Below are 23,920 nucleotides of genomic sequence, written 5' to 3'. Positions count from 1 at the left end.
CTGTACACCTACTTTTGCCCCACCCTGTATTTTTACTAAGCAATAACAGTGAAATGTATCAGAGAAGTCGTGAATGCTTACCACCTTCAACCTGATGAGCACTAAGATTTGCTTCCTTTTTAAGTAATATGGACATTTTTAACCATGATTAAATCCAACAACTCCAAGAGGGTTGTACTCAGAATCACATGGTACTGTGCCCACCCCTCCCCCAGGAAGAAGCCTGAAGCCTCCTTGCATGCAGACTTCAGCCAGTCTGCTCCCCACTCTCCACCCCCACACGCAGGATAAAGATAGGACCCATCAGCACTAAAACCTAATCTTACATATAAAATTGCCTGAGCTATGTTCCATTTCTTACTACATTTTTAAAGAAAATGACAGAAAGCCTCTGTCTGCAGCTTTCAAGGCAAAGACAAAAGAAAATTCACATTCCTGTTTGATACCATGGGGTTTAACAAAATCCAAAAAGATTTCAGTCTTCTAGGATGGGTATGTTCAGAAATTTTATATTTCTCTCAGCTTTGTGGTCTGTCAGATACAAACAGAATAAAGTAAAGAGAAAGGTCTCCAGTAGAGGAATGAAAATACAACCGAAATTAGGCTTCCACTGCATGGGGAATGTTACCTGTGTAATTAAAAGAGGAACTAAGAACTATCTTCTTTCGTGTAAATTATGAAGATAAAATCATTTCTTTTCCATGGGGGGTCCAGGATGGATCAATCCTCTTACACCCATTAATTATTAACCTTGCCACTTAATGTACTAGATGACCCTAACACAGAATTACCTAGAAACTTGGCAACTTTGTAGGGTTGTTTTTTTTTTAAAGATTCTAAAGCCCCAGTTTTATCTCTTGAGATGGTTTTAATGTGCTCTTTATTTAGAGTCAGGAAGATGATCTTAATTTTAGACTCTAAAATAATTACTAAACTCCCTTCCAGTGTGTAATTATATGGCTTTCTGCTTTGTTTTAAAAGAAATTATAACTGATTACCACAGCTAAATTTTACTAGATCTTTTAGAAAAAAATAATAATTCTAAACTTTTAAAGTTTCTCAATTTCTAAAAAATTATAGTTGGAATTAAGTTGGGTGTTATTTTCTATTAATTCAATGAAAATGGCTTATTAAATATCAATGTACCCCTTTCAAAATATATTGATTAATACATATTATAACAGCCTACTTTTTGAGTTGGATACTTTCAGCTACAAATAATAGAAAATCTGACTTAAAGTGGTTTATTTATTTATTTATTTATTTATTTATTTATTTATAGAGAGAGAAATGGGGGGGAGGGGAGAAACATTAATGTGAGGGAGAAACATCAATCAGTTGCCTTCTGTATGTGCCCTGACCAGGAATTGAATCAGCAACCTTTTGGTGCACAGGACAACACTCAACCAACTGAGCCACACCAGCCGGGCAAAGTGGTTTAAACATATTTATTATTTTTTAACAAAATGCTGGATGATGCAGTCCCATGGTTGCTCCATGACAACATCAGAACCCAGCCTCCACCAAGGTTGCTTCCTCAGTCTTGTTTTTTTACGCTCAGATTTGCCACAGCCAGTTGGCTGCTGCCTCACATAAATTCCAACAGCAAAGAGAATGTTCCCTCTCAGCCATCTGTCTTCTCAGGATGGACAATCTCTCCTGGAAGCTCCAGAAGGCTTCCCCTTTTATATCATTGGCTAGAACTGAATTTCTTGCCCCCAAACCAATCATGGCGATGAAAAATGAAATTGTCATGATCAGTCATGACTAATCCCCTGGCCCTGGGCACAACTGTCACTCAAATAGCCTCAGGATTCTTTTGGAAAGGAAAGAGTGAGAAACCCAAGAGTGTCTGCCATATGTAACACGTGCTCAATACTATATACATATTTTTTAAATCTTTAAAGAAACATAGTGCATATACTCATAATTCACAGGTGAAGAAACTGAGGTTTCAAGAAACCCAATGATGACACAGCTCATTAAGAGGCACGTCTGCACTGAGGCCTCACTGGCTGGAAGCCTCCACGGGAAGCAGGCAGTCGTCGACACAGCCACACCATGGAGGAAACATGCAGCTTGAAAGGCAGTGAGGCCAGGCTCTGCTTGCCAAAATAGGATTAGAGCTTCAGACTGTTTCTTGGGGAAATCTGCTCATGTGTATCTTCACTATATCTTCCAAACACTAATATATTTTTTTCTTGCAAAGAAAAACTCTCTCTGAAGTTGCAGTGACAGGGACCATCAGTTCCAGAGAGAGAAAATACGACGCCTTCCAGACTTTCCGTGAACTGGTGCCGTGGGCCCTGAGACCCGAACAGGTCATATGTCACAGGTGGCATCTTTTTGATGATTTGAGAGCCTCGTAATTGTTTATTGACTCGGGCCCAGCTTCACTTCACTTCTGCTTTATGAGAAACTATTTTTCTATAATTTAGTGGTAAATGATTTTTGAATAATGAGAAGTTCGAGAGAGGAAAGAGGAAGTTATATGAAGCGAGGCAAGTAATTGAAGATTTCATAATGCAAGTCACTTTTCTCCAGAAATTGCACCTGCCGGGTTCCCTTTCTTTCTTAGTTGGGGAAAAAAATAACAAAAAGCAAGCTCTTTGTTGTTTTAACATATTGATGCTTGGGTACACGAGGTGGCAGAGCGGCTGCTATTCATAAAAGTAGGCAGTAGCAAAATTTAATGTGTCCACAAGATGCTCGTTATTTCTTCTGTTGATATGTTCTTACTGAAATGTCCTATTATGTGCCCTATCTTCTGGCCTCAGTCTTTCATCAAGGAAAATTATATAGCCATCATTCTTTGTTTTTGAGATAATGTTTTAGGCCAAATGTTTATTTAAGAGTATGTTTAATCTGAAAGGCTAATAAAAATATAACGATATTGACAAGTGAGTAGAAGTAAAAAAGAAATGACACTGTGGGGCCACATTCCCAGCATAACTTTGAACTTGCTAATTGATGTTGTTCAGAGGTAACTCTTTATGTCGTATTCCCTTTTTCTTAAAAAGGAACTTGTTGAAACTGCTTTAAGGAAACAGTTTATTTTGGCATTGGTGGCACAAGAGGTTGACAGAGGAAATAGCCACACAACAGACCTGTCCTCGATGCCTACATGCCTACTTTTGCAGGTGAAAATACAAAAACAGCTCCAAGAGGCAGAACTAGGAATACAGTGGACTTCAAGTGTTGGTGAGAAATGAAAAAAAAAAGACAAAAACAAAAACTAAGCCATCTTTAATTTGAAATTATGCAAAATATAAATCCCATTCTTCTGTAATTTCTGTGATCTATGCTTTTTCCAATATATGCCAAGAAAATTGTTTTCAAGTTTGATATGATATCTAAAGAAATTTGTCAATTCTTTCCGATGTTATACTTTTATTCGTTCCTATTATTTTAGAAATGTGGTTTTAAGTATTTTTAAGTTTGGAGATTCCTCAAAATATTAAATATAGAGTTGCCACATGATCCAACAATTCCAATCCCAGGTATACATCTATGAGAAACAAAAAATATAGACAAAAAATTGTCCACAGTGTTCACAACAGCATTATTCATAACAGCCAAAAAATGAGAACAACATAAATAGTCACCCACTGATGAATGGATAAATAAATGTGCTATGTCCATACCATGGAATATTATGTGGAAACAAAAAATTATGAAGTACCGATACGTGCCACAACATGGAAGAACTTTGAACCATTACCCCAAGTGAAAGAAGTCAATCACCAAGGACCACATATTGCACTGATTCCACACGTCCAGAACAGGCACATCCATAAAGACAGAAAGTAGATTACTGGTTGCCTAGGGCTGGGGAAGCAACTGTGAATGAAGGCAGGTTTCCTTTCCGCAGTGTTAAAATGTTCTAAAACATGGTCATGATTGCACTCTGAATATGTTAAAAAATACAGAACTGTACACTTTAAATCAGTGAATGGTATGATATTTGAAATATATCTTAATAAAACTGTAAAAAAAAAAAAGTGTCTTAGTTCAGGCTGCTATAACAAACTACCGTGAACTGATTGGCTTAAACAATAGAAACTTATTTCTCACAGTTGTGGAGGCTGAAAGTCCAAGATCAAGGCGCCAGCAGATTTGGTGTCTAGTGAGAACCAACTTCCATAGCTAGCCATCTCCTCTCCATATCCTCACACAGTGGAAGAGTAAGGGAGTCTTTGGAGTCTCTTCTAAAAGGACACTAATCCCATTTATGAGGGCTCCGCCCTCATGACCTGATCATCTCTTAGATCTCTACCTCCAAATACGGTCCCATCAGGGATTAGGCTGTAACAAGCATGAAAATTGGAAGGGGTCACAAACATCCAGTCTACTGCATCTAGCACACACGTGTCAAGCCTTCTAATTTGATGTTGAAGATCGACTTAGTCAAAAGGCCTGTGTTTACATCTTGGCTGTCTTAGAAAGGAGTGTGTGGCCTGGGCTGTTGCTTCCTCCTTTTCTGCAAAGTAAGGTTTCACTAGTGACTGAAGATCCAGTCTAACTCTACAAAGTTAGGATTAGGTTGATCTTTACTTTCAGAGGCAGAGTAAAAAACATTTCTTATGGTACAGACAGACCAGATGGCACACCATGTGTTGCTCTGCCTGCCTTTCCCTGGGGGAGTCTCAGACACTGTTAGAGAAGGGTAAGCTATTGCTAGGGCGGCTTTACAGTGAAGGGAAGTCGAGTTAATCATATGGCTGCAACAGAGCCGAGATAGGTGTGCACCTAAACTTTACTTTTTAAAAATCCATTACAGCCTGGCCTGTGTTGCTCGATGGTTGAGCATCGACCCATGAACCAAGAGGTCACTGGTTCAATTCCCAGTCAGGGCACATGCCAGGGGTTGCAGGCTTGATCCCCAGTGGGGGGCTCGATCCCCAGGGGGGAGCAGCTGATCAATGTTTCTCTCTCATTGATCTTCATCAATGTCTCTATTCCTCTCCTGTCCTCTCTAAAAAAAAAAAAATCAATAAAAACATTTTTTTTAAATCCATTACAATGTATGCCTGATATTCACTTCTATAATGTCAACAGACTTTATATAATCTGTAGACATATGGAACTTGAATTGGAAATATTTTGTCCTATTTTACCTTTATGTGTTTCCCAGACTATGGAGTCTATGCTGGTTTTTTATATTTGTGAGAATATATAGCTCATTGTTTTAAGTAAGTAAACTAATATTTCAGTTGCTCATTCTGATTATTTTAAAATGAAGGGAGCCCGGCCGGGCGTGGCTCAGCGGTTGAGCGTTGACCTAGGATCCAGGCAATCGGGGTTCGATTCTGGTAAGGGCATATGCCGGGGTTGCGGGCTCTGTTTCCAGTTGGGGGCGTGCAAGAGGCAGCCGATCAATGACTCTCTCATCATTGATGTTTCTATCTCTCTCCTTCTCTTTTCCTCTCTCTGAAATCAATAAAGATATATTTTTTAAAATTAAAATAAAATGAAGGGAAAATACTTCCCTTTGCTGTACAACAACTTGGCTTTTAACTTGCTATAAATCAGCAATTTCAGTTAGTTCCCTTTCACCCACCCCATCTCCATTTCTGTCCCACTCTCCAAAGTACAAGGAAGTCTAGAAATTAACAAAAACAGAAAGGGTTTGTTATTTGATTAGCTCTCTAACCACCAGCAGCACAATATGCACATACACAAATAATTAGAGTGAGAAATAGTGTATGAGTAGCAATCTGAAAGATATACAGACGTATTAATGTCACTAATGTCTGTAAATGTTCTCAGCAGGCGTTTATTTTAATGCATGAGACCCCATTCCACAGGTGGAAGATTTAGATAAGACAAGGTTATGCCTACTTTCTCTAATCCTCTAGAAGGAACAAATCCATTCACTCTTGAGAGAGGATAACGGGACTGTCAAGAAAAGAGCCAGCTTTTCAATGCTCTGAAATCATACACATCTCTCCCTCAATTCCTCATTCTCCAGGTACCCATAACCTAAAACACAAAGCATGCACAGGAAACACTTGAGATATGGTCCTATAGTGCATACCTCACCCGAAAGAGAGGCAAAAATCAGCCTAAGGCTCAAGTCCCAAGGATGCATCCATTCTGATATCTAAAATGAAAAAAGAAAAAAAAATAGGGTAACTCGGTGAGTCCAAGAGTGTGGTTTGATTTTCACCCTATTTGGTAAGCGTGCTCTAACTCCTTGCTACAAGAGGTCATATCTTTTCCCTCAAGCTGCAAGAATCATTGTTTGCAAAGCTCATCAAGGCAAGCTGGGAAAGCATGTTTCGAAAACAAAGGACCTTTTAATTGCTGCTGACATGAATGAACTCTCTGAAACAACAGCTGTGTCTTGAGATTACATTACAAGGCATGTGAGCAGGATGCAAAGCATCCTCATAAAAAGCCAAAGCCAAAGAAGCCTTTCATTGCTTCTGAAAAATATTCCCAAGCCTAGGATATCTAATTTCAATTCCTGCAGGAAGCAGCAATCATATGTTTACAAAACAAATTGAGAAGCAACCTTTATATTTACTATGGCTGATAAAGAGCAAAATCCAGGTAGACAGTTTGGGCAGGACTAGGAAATCAATTCTGAAGGTTATCCTCGTGCACAGCCTAAAAGTTGGTTAGTGACAATGACATCTGGCTATTAAAATATTGTCCCAGGAGATTATTTCCTTTCTGTCTTTCTAGTCACAGAATGTCTGCCGCTAGGTATAAATTATGGACAAAAGAACTCATTTGGAGAAATATTGACCCAGTCATACTTCATAGGTTTATTACTACCCTGAGAGAAATGAACCTTGTGAAATTATAACTGCTGAACTACAACCAAGATCCTTTCAAAGACAGACCTCAAGGGGAATGGAAGAGAAGGTTAAGGTGGGGGAAAGGAAAATCGAGAGCGCTTAAAGAAGAGAGGAAAGGGCCAAGGAGATAGGGATTTAGTGAACAGACCAATGGATCTGACACGAAGGAAATGATTCTAATACTATTTCTATAATTCCATTCATCAGGCAGCTTTACTGTAGACATTCAAGTCTTCAGGGTAAGCGTTTCCACCAAAACTGCACACGAAATGTGATGAGAATGCATTTTCCCTTAACCTTCCTCGGATTCTCAGAGGCTCCAGGAACTAAAAAGTTAAAAACCATTGTAGGAAGGATTAAAGAAAGCTGAAAGACCTCTGATCCTCCTTCCATGGAGAATTTGGTCCTGTTTTCCCTCCCCTGGAATCTAAACTGGACTATGGCGGTTTCCACCGACAGGGAGCTTCAGGGATGACGAGATTCTGTTCCAGGCTCCGCCTGGACAAGCAGCTTCTGCATTGGTGTCCTGAAGCCCTGAGCTGCTATCCCGAGACCACTGTAAGTGAGGAGCTCAGGCCACATGCAGAAGGCCCGAGAGGCCAAGGAGCACGAAGGCACCAGATATGTGATAGTGTTACCGGAGAAACCCCAGTGGGGCTTGGGCTGCCTGTCACTGCACCCAATTCAGCGGAGGCAGAGGTGAATCATATAAGGCGTTTATGGAGAAGGCCGGCCAGCCAGGAAGACAGGGGGCCTAGGAGCAGCCAAAACCTGTCTAGAGGGGTGGCCTGAGGGATCGGTTATGTGGGGCAAACTGAGGCTGGGAATGGAATGCAGCTACCTGCAGTCCTGGAGGTCATTCTTTTGGTCTTGGTCACCTGGTGATGTCTGGATAAGGGGATATCTTGACTCATTGTTAGGTGGGTCTGGCCATGCATCTTAGTCTCAATAAGGTCATATCCTAACCCACTGTTCATAGCTGCGCCACCTCCTACATTACTTCAGTCCGGGATCAAGGGGAGTGCAGAGTGCAAAGGCCTAGGAGAAAGAAGCCTAAGAAAAAAAACTTAAATCCTTGCTTACATAAGTGTATGTGTTCTACAATTTTATAAGTAATATAATTATATTTCAGATTTATTCAGGTGCTCAATCTTTGGACACTATAAGTGCCCCTATCATTCCCCCTCTGATTAGGTAAATTAGTTGATATCTATCAACCTTATACTAAACTACATCTTATTCTTAAATCTATCATTTTGCTGTGGTGCTCAAATCTCTGCTTCTGCAGGACGGCGATTACCTCTTCTAGGTCTTATGAACTGACATGTGCTAGAAAAGAGAGACTTACACTGAATACAACAAGATATTAGACAAATCATAATAAAGGACAAAAAAAATGAGGAAGGCTTCCTTTATGCCAGCCCAGCTGGGTAGCCAAGAAGTAAGAGCAGCAAATTCCTTAGTAAAGAAGCCTTTCCTTTGTTTAACATGGGAAAGAGTACCTTTGACTTTCTGTAACTTATGCTCTATGAGTTATCAGAGTTATCAGTTAGATTGAAACAGCACATACCTTTAAAATCTTCACACCTCTGCTTGTGCCTGAGTAATAAGTAATCAATGGCAGCTTGATTTTCTAGGACGGCTTCTCTTACTTACCCTAGTTCCTGACCCATAGCCACTATAGCTTGGGAGGTGGAATTCAGAGCTTTTACCATAGCACAAGCCAAAGTAGTTACTTCAGCATTCAATAGTCCTTCCATCACTGGAGTGACAAATATAGCCATAGAGATATATTCAGCCTGGCTGAACAGATGTGCTTCACCATCGCAGTTCTCATCTAGTGTGAGCTCACAGCACACTCAGGGAGGATGAGGCTTCTGGGGCAATATTACAGTCAAGTGTCCAATGGTGCAAGGCCTCCAGCACTATTCACAGGTACACAAGAATATGCTGTTAAACCACAGAGCAGGAACCAACCAGGGGGAAGGCAAACATGCCCATTTCCATAAGATATGGAGGAATTTTCTTTTGAACAGTTCAATTGCTGCTGATTCTTCAAAGACAAACAGTTTCCTGGACATCCTGTAAAGTATACACACGTTCCTGTGGAACCCCCTGCTACTTTAATAGAAAACATAGTACGATCCCTTTCAACAACAGGGCAACTGGTAGCATCTGGCCCATGAGCAGAGGAGCCTCCTAGCACAGTTTTGGCTCTCAACCTTTCCTGAGGCCTAGATGTTACCTCTACTGAGGAACGGTCAGGGAGTCCAAACCACATGACCAGGAATATGCTAAGCCAGGCCATCCTGGTGAGGAAGTCCCACCCTACCCTACAATTGTTCCTTACTAGGCACCTGGAGCTTTCCACCCTGATGACCTTCTGTATCTGGCCCCTTGTCCTTGCTCTGCTCATGTCTGTCTGACTGCCTACTACCTATCTCCTTAGGTAGTACCATTCTCTTGTCCCATACCTGTGTCTGCAATATTTCTTCCAGAAGAAGCCTTCTAACCAGTTATTGCTGGCATATGGGAAAGCAACTAACCATTGTCTATTCATTTTCATCTGGGTATTATACTAACAGTCAGCTGGCCAGAGAGCACAGGGCAGGGTTCACCCCCGGGCATGAGACCCAGGTAAGTAGGAAAGCTTTGGGCATCAGAAACCTGGTCACAGACTGGGTTCCTCTCTTGAGTAACAGTGTTGATAGATTTGAGACCTCCTGTGTTATTACTCTTGAGCTCACATGCATAACCCAGCAATTATCTAGAGAGGGGACAGAGCCCCTAATATCACCTCCAAGTGAGCTCTCATAAGTAGGAGTGGATGAGACAACAGAGTGACTAGGCAGTCACTATGGAGAGGTGGAATGCACTGATCCAGGCAGGGACTATCAGATGTTGTGAAAAGAATGACAGCATTTCTAAATAAATGATCTACATAAAATTAAGGCCACTGGCAACTTAATATATGCACTTAATTACCTCTGAGTGTGCTATTTAGATGAATGATCATGAACACAACTATTCCAATGTAATGAGGTCATCCAGTGGAAAAACATGGTCACATGAGAAAGTCTGCATTTAGTACCTAGGCAATAACTTTGCTTGATGCCTTCAGCCAGTAATAGAATTGCAGTCTATCATTGTTAACCTATTGGAGCTTTGGTCATTTTCTTTGTTTTTCTCTTTGTTTCTACGGTGTCTTCTTTATATATCTGACCTTCCTTCCTTAAGTCTTTTTCTTTGTTGCATCCTGGCATGCTTGAGAGCCAGCAAGCTCAGTATAAAAGATAAATAAAATCTCAGAATAAAAATTCCCAAAGTCAATCAACTGACTGAAGAAGGACACCAGGTTCAGGGGCAGGAAAGGAGTTTCATTATTTCAAGCCTGGTGAACCACAGCCTGTCCTAACAGAAACATCCATGGGCCAGAGGTTTGTGACCAGAGGCCATGGCCCCCATTCTCAGGCTATTAGAATAGGACTTTAGAGGTCAACTTTTCCAACTCCCCCATTTTATAGGCCAGGGAGATGTAAATGCTAGTTGCACAGCTAGCTAGTGACAGAGTTAGTACTAGAATCTGCTCTTTGCTTAACCCATAGTTATGGGTTGAAATGTGTCTCCCAAAAAAAACATATGTTGAAGTTCCACCCCCACCCCCAAGTATCTCAAAATATGACCTTATTTGGAAATAGGGTTATTACAGATGTAATTAGTTGAGGTCATACTGGAAGAGGATGGGCCCCTAATCCAATATAGCTGTGTCCTTATATGAAGACAGCCATGTGAAGACACAGAGACGCAAAGGGAGCATGCCATGTAAAGATGGAGGCAGACACTGGAGTTGCCCAACTGCAAGCTAAGGAATGCCAAAGACTTCTGGCAAAACACTAGGAAGTTTTTCCAGAAGCTAGAAAGAGGCAAGGAAGGGCTCTCCCACAGGTTTCAGAGGGAGCATGGTTCTGCCAACGCTTTGATTTTGGACTTCTAGGCTGTAGAACTATGAGATAATAAACTTTTGTTGTTTTAAAGCCACCCAGTTTGTGGTACTTTGTTTGAGCAGCCCTGGGAAACTAATACACACACCCTCAGAAAATGTCTGATCCTTTCACCTCACTCATACTGAGCCCTGGAGATGAGCAAGAGCCTTACTGAGACGCTGCTTCTGAGTAGAATAGTCTTGTCTTTATCACCACAGAAATTGCAGAAATACTATTCCACACCCCCATCTACCGTCCCCATATCAGCACATTCACTTGCAGACACAAAAGTTCACATACCTGCAAGTGCAAAAGTCAACAAGCAACTTTTTTCTTCCTCCTTTATGCTACATTTTAGGTCACATCAGGACCAGAGGAGTAGGAGTCACTATCACACTTGATTTAAGGGATCAGGAAAATATTCTTAATGCCAAAACATCTCCCTTGCTCTTCTGTGATAGTGTGTCATCAGACAATAAGCCTTGTAAGTTAACCCTTGAGGGTCTTCCCAACTACAAGTCCACCTGGGAATGGCCATACATGTTATCCCCAACACCTCTTTGTGTACGAGTCCATCTGAAGTTCTCAGATAAAAGAAACATACAAAACAAGGCATCTCCAAATAAGGGGCAGCATGGTGTCATGGGAAAAACATAAGCCTTCGAGTCATAGAAATTCCAGCTGGAATCATGTTCTGCCCTGCGCCCCTGTGAAAAATGCTTTATTTCTCTGAGGCTCATTATCCATAGAGATAATAATAGCCACCTTCCTGGGTTCATGTAATGAGTGTACATAAACTATTTAAAACATGTAGCCCACTTAAATATACAATAAATTCATTAATGTTATTTTGTTGATACTTTTATCAATATTTTTTAAATCCCAGTCCTGGACAAAGATCTTGATGAAAAATCTAATTATGCCCTCTCAGTTTTTTTCTACCCTATATTGGAAGCATGAAACAGAAACACAAGGGTCCCATCTGACAGGTTTACCTGTCCTAGTAGGCTGCATATCTGTGAGTCCAGGACCAAGGCTATTTAAATCCCTGGCCCTTAGCACAGGTCCATAGTAAGCAGTCAAAAAATATTAGCTGCACGATCAATTTTCCTCAGTATTCAAAATCGAACAGTTATTTTAAATGGGCAAGTTAAAGATTCCTGTCCTAAAACACTAATGCCTTTTGCTATTCAGGAGCATCAAGTACAAACTTCATCCAAGTCTACTTGGACTCAATCTCGTAAAATAAGTTGCACTGCACTATAGCCTCCCAGAACTAATGCTGAACGAATGACATTTTGCTTTAAATACATTTTTAAATAAGTCAAAGTCCTTTGTATGTGGAACACTAGGAATGGAATAGTCACACTTCTGGGATGTTCTTTGCATGCACAGGTTTCCAAACACTCATTCTTCTTTGCATGAGTTCAACTAGCCTCGTTGTTGTTGTTTTCTGAAAATTAGTACCCAAATGTAAATCAAAATGTCATGGTATCTTAAAGATGTAAATGTTAGTATTTGGGGGAGAGAACAGACACAAGGGAATAGACAAAATAGACACATTTCTGATTAAGACATCTAAGTCCTATACACTGTAAATTTAATTAATAGTGTTCAGCTGTGAGTAGCTATTTCAACTGTAGAATTATTAAATGTGCTCAGTGTTTGCAATAATTATCTACAGCTCAGAATTATTGCTATAGTCTGAATAGGAAGAATAAAAGCACAACTATGAGACTAAAATGATGCTTAAGAAGAAACAGTTTTGAAATGCTAAAAGTCTGAGAAAAAAGGTTCCTATCACATTCCAAGATACCAGTTTTCTTTCGAGCATGAAAATGCCAGTTCTTTATATGAACTCTTATTTACTAGCCTCAGTTTTTAAATCTGAAATCTTCAAAGAGGCTACAGTGCACACAAAAATGTGACACCTGGTAATGTGGAATGGGATCAGATTTTAGTCCACTGGTTTTATTTCCCTGATTCTCTACAGACTTGTCATGTTCCGTTCCTTCTTGTCTACACGCACAGCCTTAAGACGTGCATCATTCGCTGTGCTCAGCCGCTGAATCTCAGCTATGTCAGTTTCCTGAGTTTAACACTCCCTTCCCCAGTATTTGGGGACTCAGGAAACCCTGCTGTGGAAGCAGAAGAGCATTTTTAACTTGGCTTTCACCAAGACCAGTTTTTAAAACCCTTGTACTTGACTGCCATCTAGAGAAGACTAGAGATACTGACATTAACTAAGCGAATCTAGTATCCTGCTGGGTTTACTTTTCTCTAATCCTTTGGTAAGAAACCATAAGGAAAAGCAGTTGAAACAAGAAATGTAGAAAACATTTAAATGTACTGTGGCTTTGGATGGTGTCATTAATTGGTTGTTTTACAAAACAACCAATTGCATTGTTCAGCAATTGCATTGTTCCTAAGGAGAAATGAAATGACACTATTAGTAATAGTAATCTTGCCTTCGAGTTTATTTCATGGATTCCTTATGAAAATATACACCAAGGTAATGTAATTATTATATCTGCACATTTATGATTCTGTAATTAAAACTGGGTGGTTGTTCTCATTAAATTCTCCAAACTGTCTGTGGCTTATTTCCTCCTGCCATGAGAGTTTTTATCTTAAAACAGATTTCAGAACCTCTCTAGGCTGCTCTTGTTATATTAGTGCTGATATTACTGGACAAGAAATTGCTTCAGCTTTATAAAATGTCTGTTTAACAATTTTATCATGAATTGGCTTCAATAAAACTTAAAGTCACAGGGAATTTAAAAATGACTTCTCACAGAAAATCACCCTAAAGTTTCTTGTTTATACACAACAAAGGTGTTTTTCTTCTGTCATCTACTACGTTGAAACCAAAAGAATTGGTGGTGTTCACTAGGAACTACCTGCTACCAAGTGCCAAGAAGTCAAAACTTGAACTTATCGAAATTCTGGACCATTTACATGACAAGAGTTTTATTTGTCACAGTTTGCAAATAATGGTGATGAGAATGTTAAATTCAGGAAACTGGAAAACTGAAATACATTAGGGCGAATGACAACGAATGATGCACATCTTAAGGCTGTACACTGAAATAAGAAAGCATGAAGGGCCCGGCCAGGGGTGGCTCAGTGGTAAGCTTCGACCTAGGATCCAGGCGATCAGGGTTCGATTCCCGGTCAGGGCACATGCCCGGGTTGCGGGCTGCAGCCAATCAATGACTCTCTCATCACTGATATTTCAATCTCTCTCTCTCCCTCTCCTTTCCTCTCTCTGAAATCAATAAAGATATATTAAAAAAAGAAAGAAAGAAAGAAAGAAAGAAAGAAAGAAAGAAAGAAAGAAAGAAAGAAAGAAAGAAAGAAAGAAGGAAAGAAAGAAAGAAAGAAAGCATGAAGGGACACGAAGAGTTCACAGAGTATTAACTAAAAAACCAGGGACTAAATTTTGATCCCATCTTAAGTTGCCAGGTGTCACATTTTTTGGTGCATTGCATCCTCTCTGAAGATTTCAGACTTAAAAACTAAGAACACTTGAGCTTATGTGAAAGAGAATGCATATTTGAAAGTCAATGGATGCAAATTTGGGGCAAGAGGAAATCTAGAAATTGTAAATATTCCATTCTTCATCTTCTATGTCCAAAGGACATTGACTTATTTTAAAATCTGATTAAAGCAAAGTGTCACTAATGCAACACTGGTATTGAAAAGCTCTAGTACAAGGTAATTTATTTTATGATTGACTCCAGGTAAACTTAGATTAAGGTGCTCCCAGTAGGGGGTCAGAAAACTTTTTCCTGAAGGCTCAGTTACTAAAATTTTTGTTTTCCTGATGATAGGGTCACAACTAATCAATTGCCACTGTAGCCTGAAAGCAGCACAGGCAATGGGAGGCAATAAAACTCTACTTACAAAAACAGGCAGCCAGAGTTTGCCTACTGCTGTGTTAGAGCAAGAATCTTTAACTTGCCCAGTGTAATGACTGTCAGATTGTGAAGCCTAGGAATTCTCTATACTCAAGGAGTCAAACCTTAATTTAGGAGATTTTAAGCTCAGCTTATAATGACACCAATCTACTAGAACTAGTCCCCCCCCCCTTTTTGTTTTTCATGCATCTGGTACATCGTCTAACAATATCAAACTTAAAATAATCTCAGTAAAAATAACTTTTTCTCAGTGAAGAATTCACCACAAACTCAGATACACACACACAAACACACACACAGACACACACAATACTCTTCTCAGAACAGTAATGCAGCAGAAGGTGAAAGACAGTAAATTTGGGGTGGACGAATACTTTTCTATTTATGTGTATCTCCAAACCTCTTTTAGATGACCAGCCGTCTCCCATGACTGGATTCTGTAAGAACTATCAGGTGCAGTTTCATCTGAAAACTTAACTTCTATTTCACGACCGGTACTCTCCCATAAGGCATGCCTATAAAAAGGAACTCAGGAAAGAACCATTCCCCTAAAATCCTAAGCCCTGGAGTAACTACAGCCCTGGGAATTTCCTTACAGCCTCTTATCGTCCTTGCACCTGAAGAGCTGTTGCTATCAGATGAAGCACATTTGCAGACTCAGGCTGTAGAGAAATTGAAAACAAGCAGACACTGAGAAGTTCCGATTTAGTCAAGTGCAATGTTTTCCCATGTTGTTTTTCCTCAATGTTTTACCATCTCAAAGACAATAACAGAAAGTTTGATCGCCCGTTTGACAGATTCCCAGTTTCACCCCTTTTTTTTACTCTTCATAACTGCGCCCTCCTCTCTGAAGGCACACTACTATGAGTTCCTACGATCATTTACATCCGTGAGACTTTGTTCTTTCTTGCCTTTAGCGGGCAATGCGGTGTACAGAGCGAGCACAGACTGTAAAGAGGGCCGGGCCGAGCTGAGCTGCAAGCCCTGCTCCCACCCGTAACGGCCCTGGGACCAGGGGGTGCTGCTTAGCCGCTCCGACACTCGGTTTTCTCTGTATGAAACGAAGATAATACTAGGTATTACCAACATGTTGCTCAGAGTAAATGAGAATATTTTGTGAGAGGTCGTACATATTGCTTAATGAACGTTAATCTCCTCTCTCCCACCCCCTCTCTAAGACATGGACTGCTGAAGTCGGGAACTGATGTACCCATATCCCCCTCCCTACGGGGTCGGCCACTAGATTCCACACAGAGCAGGTGCTTCACAAACGTTTCTGGAATGAGCAGTGGATTCACATCGTTTCCGCTGCTATCGAAGATCTTACCATTGTAAGCGGCTATGAAGATGAGCCAAAAGGTATTTTCTGAGTCATGTCAAGAAAACACATTTCATAAATGAAAAAAAACAAAAGAGCATCCTCATAACATCGGCTTGCTACCCATACAGCAGGCGCTCAAACGTCTGCTGGAAAATGACACAAAACTGTGTGCACTGCATTCAAAAGATGCAGCCAGGCTATTTCACTCTGCTCCCGAGGGAGATATATGATCCACATTATTATCAAAACTGTGGAATAGCAAGGTGCTTTATCATGAGGTTTTACTACTTATTGTTAACTTCTGTAACTCACACCATGGCTCATTGGTCAAATTTACACACTGCCGAGCGTGGCCCAAGGAAGAATATTTATGTTTATGCTTCCTGTCAAAACTGGCCTCACATTTTATTTTTGTTTTCAATCATACCAAGTACTACAGGCTGAAAAGTTTGTGGAAATGTCATTCAGGGAATCATCAAGATTAGATGTGACTAATTTGGAGTCATCCAGACAAAGGAGTTTTGGTCAGAAGAGGAAATTAAACTAAAGAATCATCTAGAGGATAAAAATGGAAAGAGAATAGGACCCAGAAGTTATATAAGGGCTTTATCATGAGGAAAAGAAATAGAGCCAGAGTTATTGAAAACGTGAAAAAAATCACTAGCTGTGGGGCACATGAACAGAGTAACTAAGATGCCAGTAAAAGTAAAATGGGATTTGTGAAATACCAAAAGGTATATAAAAAGAAACCAATTCAATTGAAATTTCTTCTTTGTTTTTCTGTATCCATTCTGGCTCTAAGGGATATGAGTTACAAATTTGTTTCCCTCTCCTTGCTTTTCTAGTTCTACAAGATATAGGAGAGGCTAGGTATGCTAAGAATTAAATTTTTATTAGCCACTCTTCAAGCTTAAAATTTTCTCATGAAACATAACTACTGTCTATTTTGGCTATCATTGTATATATGATTTTCTAGAATATCAGCATGAAAATAAAGTAAGTTGTCATACACAGGTTCTGATTATATTAATAGCCCTCCAAAACATGTATGGTCCATGCTGTACAGCATCCCTGATAAGTTATCAGTCTAGACCATAAAAGTAAGGAGATGTCTGCAAAAGTGATTTTACTTATCAAGAATTAACTATCATTGCATCCATTTTAAATTTAAATTTTTTATTTTATTTTTAAGTTTATTTATCTTTGTTTGCATCCATTCTTAAAAATCAATATGTTCTTAGGTTATTTTGTACACAGGAAAAACAACCTCCATTCTAGCCTGGCAAAAACCCTAACTGCTCATGCCTCCCCCTACCTATCTACAAGTCATTGCACAAGTACTATCTGAATGGCTCTGTGAAATCCTAACCTCTCCCATCATTTTAAAACTAACTATGCATTAATTATGCTTTTTTTTTTTTAATGACTCTCTCCCAGAGTGGACAACAGCTACATATCTAAAAGGAGAGAGGACTTAGGAAAGAGAAAAGTACAGCTTTATCCACTGACAGCTTTGCCTGGGAGTAGTGGTTTCTCCAAAGAAATAAAATTCCATACACACAGCAGAAGACAGTCATTCAGTATCTGTTCATGGTACTAGGTTCTTCAGCATAACTGATATGCCCTAACTGGTTTGCACCTAAAACCGTCAGAGCTAACACTTACACCGTGTGTACTATGTGTCAGGCACTGTTTTAAACATGTTTTACATCATGAACTAATCCAATGTTCACAGGAACCTCAATAAATACGTTATCATAGCATCCTCATTTTGCAGATATAGGACCTGAGACCATATGGTTAAGTAGCTTACAGAAGGACACACAACTGGTAACACAGCCATGTTCTGACCAGGCAGTCTGGCTCCCAAGTTCACGCTCTTAACACTGTTCTCCCGGCGGGGAGGGAATCTAATATCTTAGAAAACCAGTTTAGGATAGCTTACCCATTATCGTAAAAAAACACACAAAAGCACACACAAGCAAACCTTAAAGAAAAGCAAGTTAGCTAGATGGAGCATCTTTCTAAAATGGTTATATAAAGAAAGAGCAAGAGTGGAGGAAAAGGCTGTACCATTAAAACCCTAAAGAACAGGCATACAAATTTCTCCAAAAGCCTGTGAGCATTTTCCTCTACAGAAGGATAGTCAAACTTCTGCATTCCTTAAAGTTAATCCATGATTCAGCATAATGGAAAATGTCCCACGATGCAATGTCCTTAAAACAAAAGCAATTAAACAAATCACAGTAAGAGAAACACTCTACTTAACGGCTTAAGCAATACAAATGCTTGAACTAAGGCTTACAATTAACCAAAGGCTTTACCTCAGACTGATTAATCTGCAATTGTAATTTTTTTTTTTTTAAAAGAATTGTTGGTATCAAAGAGTAAATAATGGAGAATGTTCTATCTGCCCTTTTTCAGTCAGACATTGAGCCAGTGTTACATAAATTTTTATCAACACGTTCTCCCAGGGTTTAAGAAAGAACACAGGCAGGATAATGTAATATATTTCCCAACTTAATCATTTTTAAAGAGCTACATCTTTCCCTTAGATTGTTTTTTCATTTATGCCGTCTTCTTATAACATGTAATATCTTCATATAAAACAATTGCGAGTAATTTTCCAACAATAATCATCTTGAATGATCTTGAAACCTTAAATGAAGGTTTTGGTCTTGTTCCTAAATATCTTCCAAGTGAATCAGTCTTCACAGTTATACAACAAGAAGAAGGAACAACTGACCCACAGAAGCCAAACAACTCCACTATGACCCTGATTTGAGCTTGCTGTCAGATGAAACTCAATAGTAGCTCATAGAATATCAATCCTTTGAGCAAAAATCCCCTCTGGGTCCCCACTACCAGCAGAATGAAGTCACACTATCCCATGGAATACTGTGATTCCTCTCTCAAGTTTAATTCTCATCACTCCCTTCCTTGTTCCCTTCCAGCAAAGAACACTCTATAATTTTTCAGACACACTCTGTTTTTTCTCATTTCCATCCTTATTTCATGTTGCACCTTCCATTTCAAATATTCTTCCTCAACTCTTTCTTCACACTTCAGCTCAAATACAATTTCTTACACATACACACATTTCTCTAGCTATTTGTATGTGTGGTGGTTAATTTTATATGTCAACTTGGCTAGGCCATAATACCCAGTTTTAAGTCAAACACCAATACAGATGTTGCTATGAAGGTATTTTTTAGATGAAATTAACATTTAAATCAGTAGACTTTGAGTAAAGCAGATTACTCTCCACAATATGAGTGGGCCTCATCCCATCAATTGAAGGCTTTAAAAGAAAAGACTGAGGTCTCCTGACCCAAGGCTACAAGTCTTTTCTGGGTCTCCAGCCTGCTGGCTTGCCCTGCAGATTTCAAACTTGCCAGCCCTCACAATCACGTCAGACAATTCCTTAAAATAAATGTCTCTCTATCTCTAAATAAATACAGACAGAAATAGACCATAAACATAGATAGAATAAAAGATAGACAGATAAAGATATATATATGTATATACATACACACACACCCCAATAAAAAGTTGTGTATGTGTGTTTATAAGATATATATTTTGTATTGGTTCTGTTTCTCTGACTAATACAGTATGATTTCTGATTTCCTACTGGACTGTAAGCCCCTCAAAAGCAATCATCTTTATATTCTTCAAAGAACAAGACTTTAAAAATAAAGAGTGTTGCCCAGCCGCACATGGCTCAGTGGTTGAGCATTGGCCTAGCATCCAGGAGATCACGGTTCGATTCCCAGTCAGGGCACATGCCCGGGTTGCGGGCTCCAACCCCAGTCAGGGGTGTGCAGGAGGCAGCCAATCAATGACTCTCTCATCATTGATATTTCTATCTCTCTCTCTCTCTCCCTCTCCCTTCCTCTCTCTGAAATCAATAAAGATATGTTTAAAAAAAATTAAAATTAAAAATAAAGCATGTTTAAGAATTATTAAATGAATGATTGAATGTTTGGTTAATGAATGAATAAAATTTGGTCAATTCCACCTGCAAAATAACTTAATGTTTTCTTCTCTTTCCTTTGGTAGTATTGTAATTCCTACACTTACCTTTGTTAGCTACATTATTTGAGATCCCAGATGCTTACAAGCCCTATCCAAGCATATTCTACGCATTGCCACTTAGATTTCTCTAGAACTCCTCTAGAGGTCTCATCATTTCCACTCTGCCTTCGTGGCAAGTTTATCTTGCTAATCTCTTACACAAATGCTCTTAGTAGGCTGCTTCATTCAAAACAGTTTTCTGTGTGAATTATTTACCTTATCACTATTTAAGGTAACTGAAGAAAAAGTGATGGAGAGGTTTTAAGCTATCTCCATTTTAGGAGTATGGCCTTCATTATACTCTCCCTGAGGGCTAGGCTTTGGGTTGCGTGCTCTACCACCTTGGCACCTATGTCTGCCTAACAATTGCTTACTTATCTTTGAAGTTAAGAGGTTACGTCCTCTGTGAAAGCGTCCTTCCCTTCCTCATCAGGTGATTTTCCCTTCATATATATGTCCCATGTATTGTTGGTGTGTTTGCCGCACTACAGTGTGAGTTCCTCCCAGACTATATTCCCATCTCATTAATTTTGAATCCCTGGATATCTAGCCTATTCTAGCCAATTGCCTGAGATAATCCCCCAACCACTCCCTAAAGTACATTTTTTGTTTTTGTTTCATAAGCATGCAGAAATGTGTTAAAGTTAGCGGCAAACCACAAATTATTGGCTTTTCTTTGGAAATTCTTTCTTAAAACCAGGGAAAAACTCAGGCAACATGAAGCACCTGATGCTGTACACTAGGGAACATCTGATGCTGTACACTGGGCATTTTGACATGGGACAGACCCAGTTGGTTATTCTGAAATTGCAGCCTCTGGGCTCCTCATGTTTGTTCCTAAAAGAATCCAAGAGTTGCCTGTTTTGCATCTAAGAAGACTAACCACTAGACAACTGCTATTAGTCCTATACAAAGTTTAAAATGTTGTTTGTGGTGTCATCCAGACAGTAGCCATGAGTTTGCCAGGTTAAATGGATAATATCACCATTCGTTGGAAGTACTGCTGTTTTGTAAATGCCTAACTTTTAAGATGGCTGAGCACAAACAAAGGCAGGTACAAAGCTGAAGTCTTCTGATAAATGTCAAGTTGCCATTAGAATGCTGCTCAGAGACTTTAGGGCACAGTCAATGTCATCACTCTCACCAAAGGAGCAATTGCTCCCTCTCGATGCCTTGACAGATCTGCATGAGTCCACAGATTATCACTGCCCTCTGAACTCTCTATCATGTTTAAATCTGTTGAAGTATGAACAAAATCAAGTGTGCTTCACAAAACAGGACCATAAAAATGAACTTGGCTAGAGCGGCCTTTGATGGAAGATTCTGAATCATGTCCCATACAAATGAAAAAAGAAAGAAAAAAAAAGATGGGGAAGTCAGCTGGGACATTAGTGCAGAAATGCTAAGGAGAGCAGCACATTAAATGCAAGGTGACCAGGCTGCTCAGTTAAGGGCAGACAAATCTCTGATACAAAATAAAACCAAACTTTTGAGGAAATTGCCGTACAATCATGTCAGTATAAATTAATCCACATTTGAGCACCTGCACAGCTTAGATGTATATTATGTACCTTAGATAAATGATTAAATACTGTTTTCATTCCATATACAAAATGAGATCTCTTCCCTGCCTTCTGCTTTACCTACTTGCTCCAATAGCTGAAGTTACCTGTTCCTCTGCGACACATTCTGAGTGATCACAACACACGGATGCTTCTCACTTGTTTTTATACTTTTCCTTTCATCCACACTATTTATCAATTTTGCTTTTTCACAAAATTATACTTGTCCTTAGATCTTGCTATAACTAACATTTTATTAAACATTATGTAAACTGATCAAATGGAAATGTAAAAGGAAAGGGGCTGCTGTCTCGATTAAAGCCAAGTTGAACGTAAGAAAAATCAATGAAATGGAGTCACTAAAAACATGCTATTCTTTGATGCCTGGTTGAGACCATTGTAGCAGTAAACACATAAAATTCAGTAGTCACATTGCTTGACAAAAAAGAAAAGAAAAGCCAGACAAGACAACGCCATGGAGCTGCCAAAGGGATGTGCCTTTGGAACTCCCTTTGTGCCTTCCCAGTCAAGGGGCCACAGCACTGCAGTATTGAGTCTGCTCCGGTGCTTCATCTTTTCTGTCATATTCCAGGCTTATTGAGCTGTCCGTGACTACTACTAATAAGAGACATGCCCTTTCCATTGTTACCTCAAAAATATGCAAAAAACGCTCCACTGGGCTCTCCAGCCTCGCCTAATTTCCCATCAAAGAAATAGAACTGCAGCTACTTGGCTGACTTTTCATATTGAATCCTGAGACATCAGAGATGCTTCATGTATCTGCAACACTCAGGGAAATAAAATAGCTCACTCCTGGTCATATTTGATGTCTGGATTCACAACCCTGTCGTTTTAACATAATTCATTACTTTGCTTTCTATTTCACTTCCCCTGGTCTTGATTCAGATACCAGATTTCTATCTTTTTAACCTCAAAAATGTACCAACTATGACAATTCCAAATATATCAAAGTGTGTAAAATTAATGCCAACTTCTTTATCGGCTGAGAGAGAGAGAGAGAGAGAGAGAGAGAGTGTGTGTGTGTATGATGTCTTGGTTTCTTTCAAACTTGAATTTTAGTGGGTGTAGTTTTGACAATTTTGGAATTTGTAGGGCTTTTGAATATAATGATTTTTATAGAATTATGCTTATGAAAAAAATTTTAAACCCCTCAGATTAACAATCAGAAATCCTGTTATTTCTGAAATGAAAGAAACTTGTTATCCTTATATTTGGAAAAGAGTAATCAAATGGAACTTCAGTGAGTATACATGACAAGAATGAGCTTGGCCCTTCTTCCATCCCCTTGTGTGACATATATGCACACAATAACAGATAACAAAAAAGAAATACTGAACAATAAAGGGCTAATAACCCATAACTGCTAATCTACCGGAGCAGCTAGGGAATAAACTATGCTAAGCAGTTTAAAAGGCCTGATTCCCTGTGTGGCTTGTCACATAAAGAACAGGAAAGAAGCCAGCAACATGGAAATGAGTCTGAGAAGCCAAGAAGTGAAATTCATTCAAGAAAATGGGCACTGACAAAACCATGGTGAAGACAGGGAGGGGATGTTTAAGACTGAGACCACTGATTTATTCTCCCATTAAACCACACTGTGAATTTCTGTGCTAGAAACTGCAAATAGGTCAAACTCTCTGCCCTCACGGAGTTTACAGCCTAGGAAGGAGACAGAGGAGCAAACTAAATACAATGAGGAGGGGGCTGCAGTGCAATAGAGAGGCACATTCAGGCATGGCCAGGAGAGCAAGGTCAATGGTTCTCCCAGCTGGTGAGGAGTGTTTCTTCACACTTCCTGCTGAGAGATAAGCGAGTCTATGGACTGAACAGTGTCTCCCTAAAAGTCATAGCTGAAGCCCTGAACTCCATGTGATGGTATTTGGAAATAGGGCCTTTGGGAGGTAATTAGAGTTAGATGAGGTCATGAGGGTGGGATCCTCATGGTGAGATTAGTGGCCTTTCCAGAAGAGAAAATAGCATGCTTATTCATGCTCCGTGCCCGACCATGTGAGGAAACAATGAGAAGGCCACTGTCTATAAGCCAGAAAGAGAGCTCTCACCAGAAACCAACCATGCTGACACCTTGAACTGGACTTTTAGGCACCAGAACTGAGAAAAAACAAATTTTTATTGTTTAAGCCACCCAAGCTATGGTATTTTGTTAGAGCAACCTGAGCTGGCTAAGATAGTTAGCATTCTTTATAAAAATTAGAAATAGCCCTGGCCGATG

General features: G+C 39.6%; 1 long non-coding RNA gene across 1 annotated transcript in view; it reads right to left on the bottom strand.

Moving 5' to 3' along the window:
* Positions 1-1,439: 1,439 nt before the first annotated feature.
* Positions 1,440-23,920, bottom strand: part of LOC308556789 — a 40,470-nt gene continuing 17,989 nt past the window's right edge. Inside the window, exons 3-4 of the long non-coding RNA XR_013998758.1 lie at positions 6,038-6,103; positions 1,440-3,508 (exon numbers count right to left, since the gene is read on the bottom strand). This is a non-coding gene — a long non-coding RNA (uncharacterized lncRNA). The remainder of the gene's footprint in view (positions 3,509-6,037; positions 6,104-23,920) is intronic.

Source organism: Miniopterus schreibersii (assembly GCF_964146895.1).
Source record: "Miniopterus schreibersii genome assembly, chromosome: 4".
In the NCBI taxonomy this organism is placed as follows: Eukaryota; Metazoa; Chordata; class Mammalia; order Chiroptera; family Miniopteridae; genus Miniopterus; species Miniopterus schreibersii.
The sequence above is the reverse complement of the archived record's forward strand: the minus strand, read 5'-3'. Positions and strand labels throughout refer to the sequence as shown.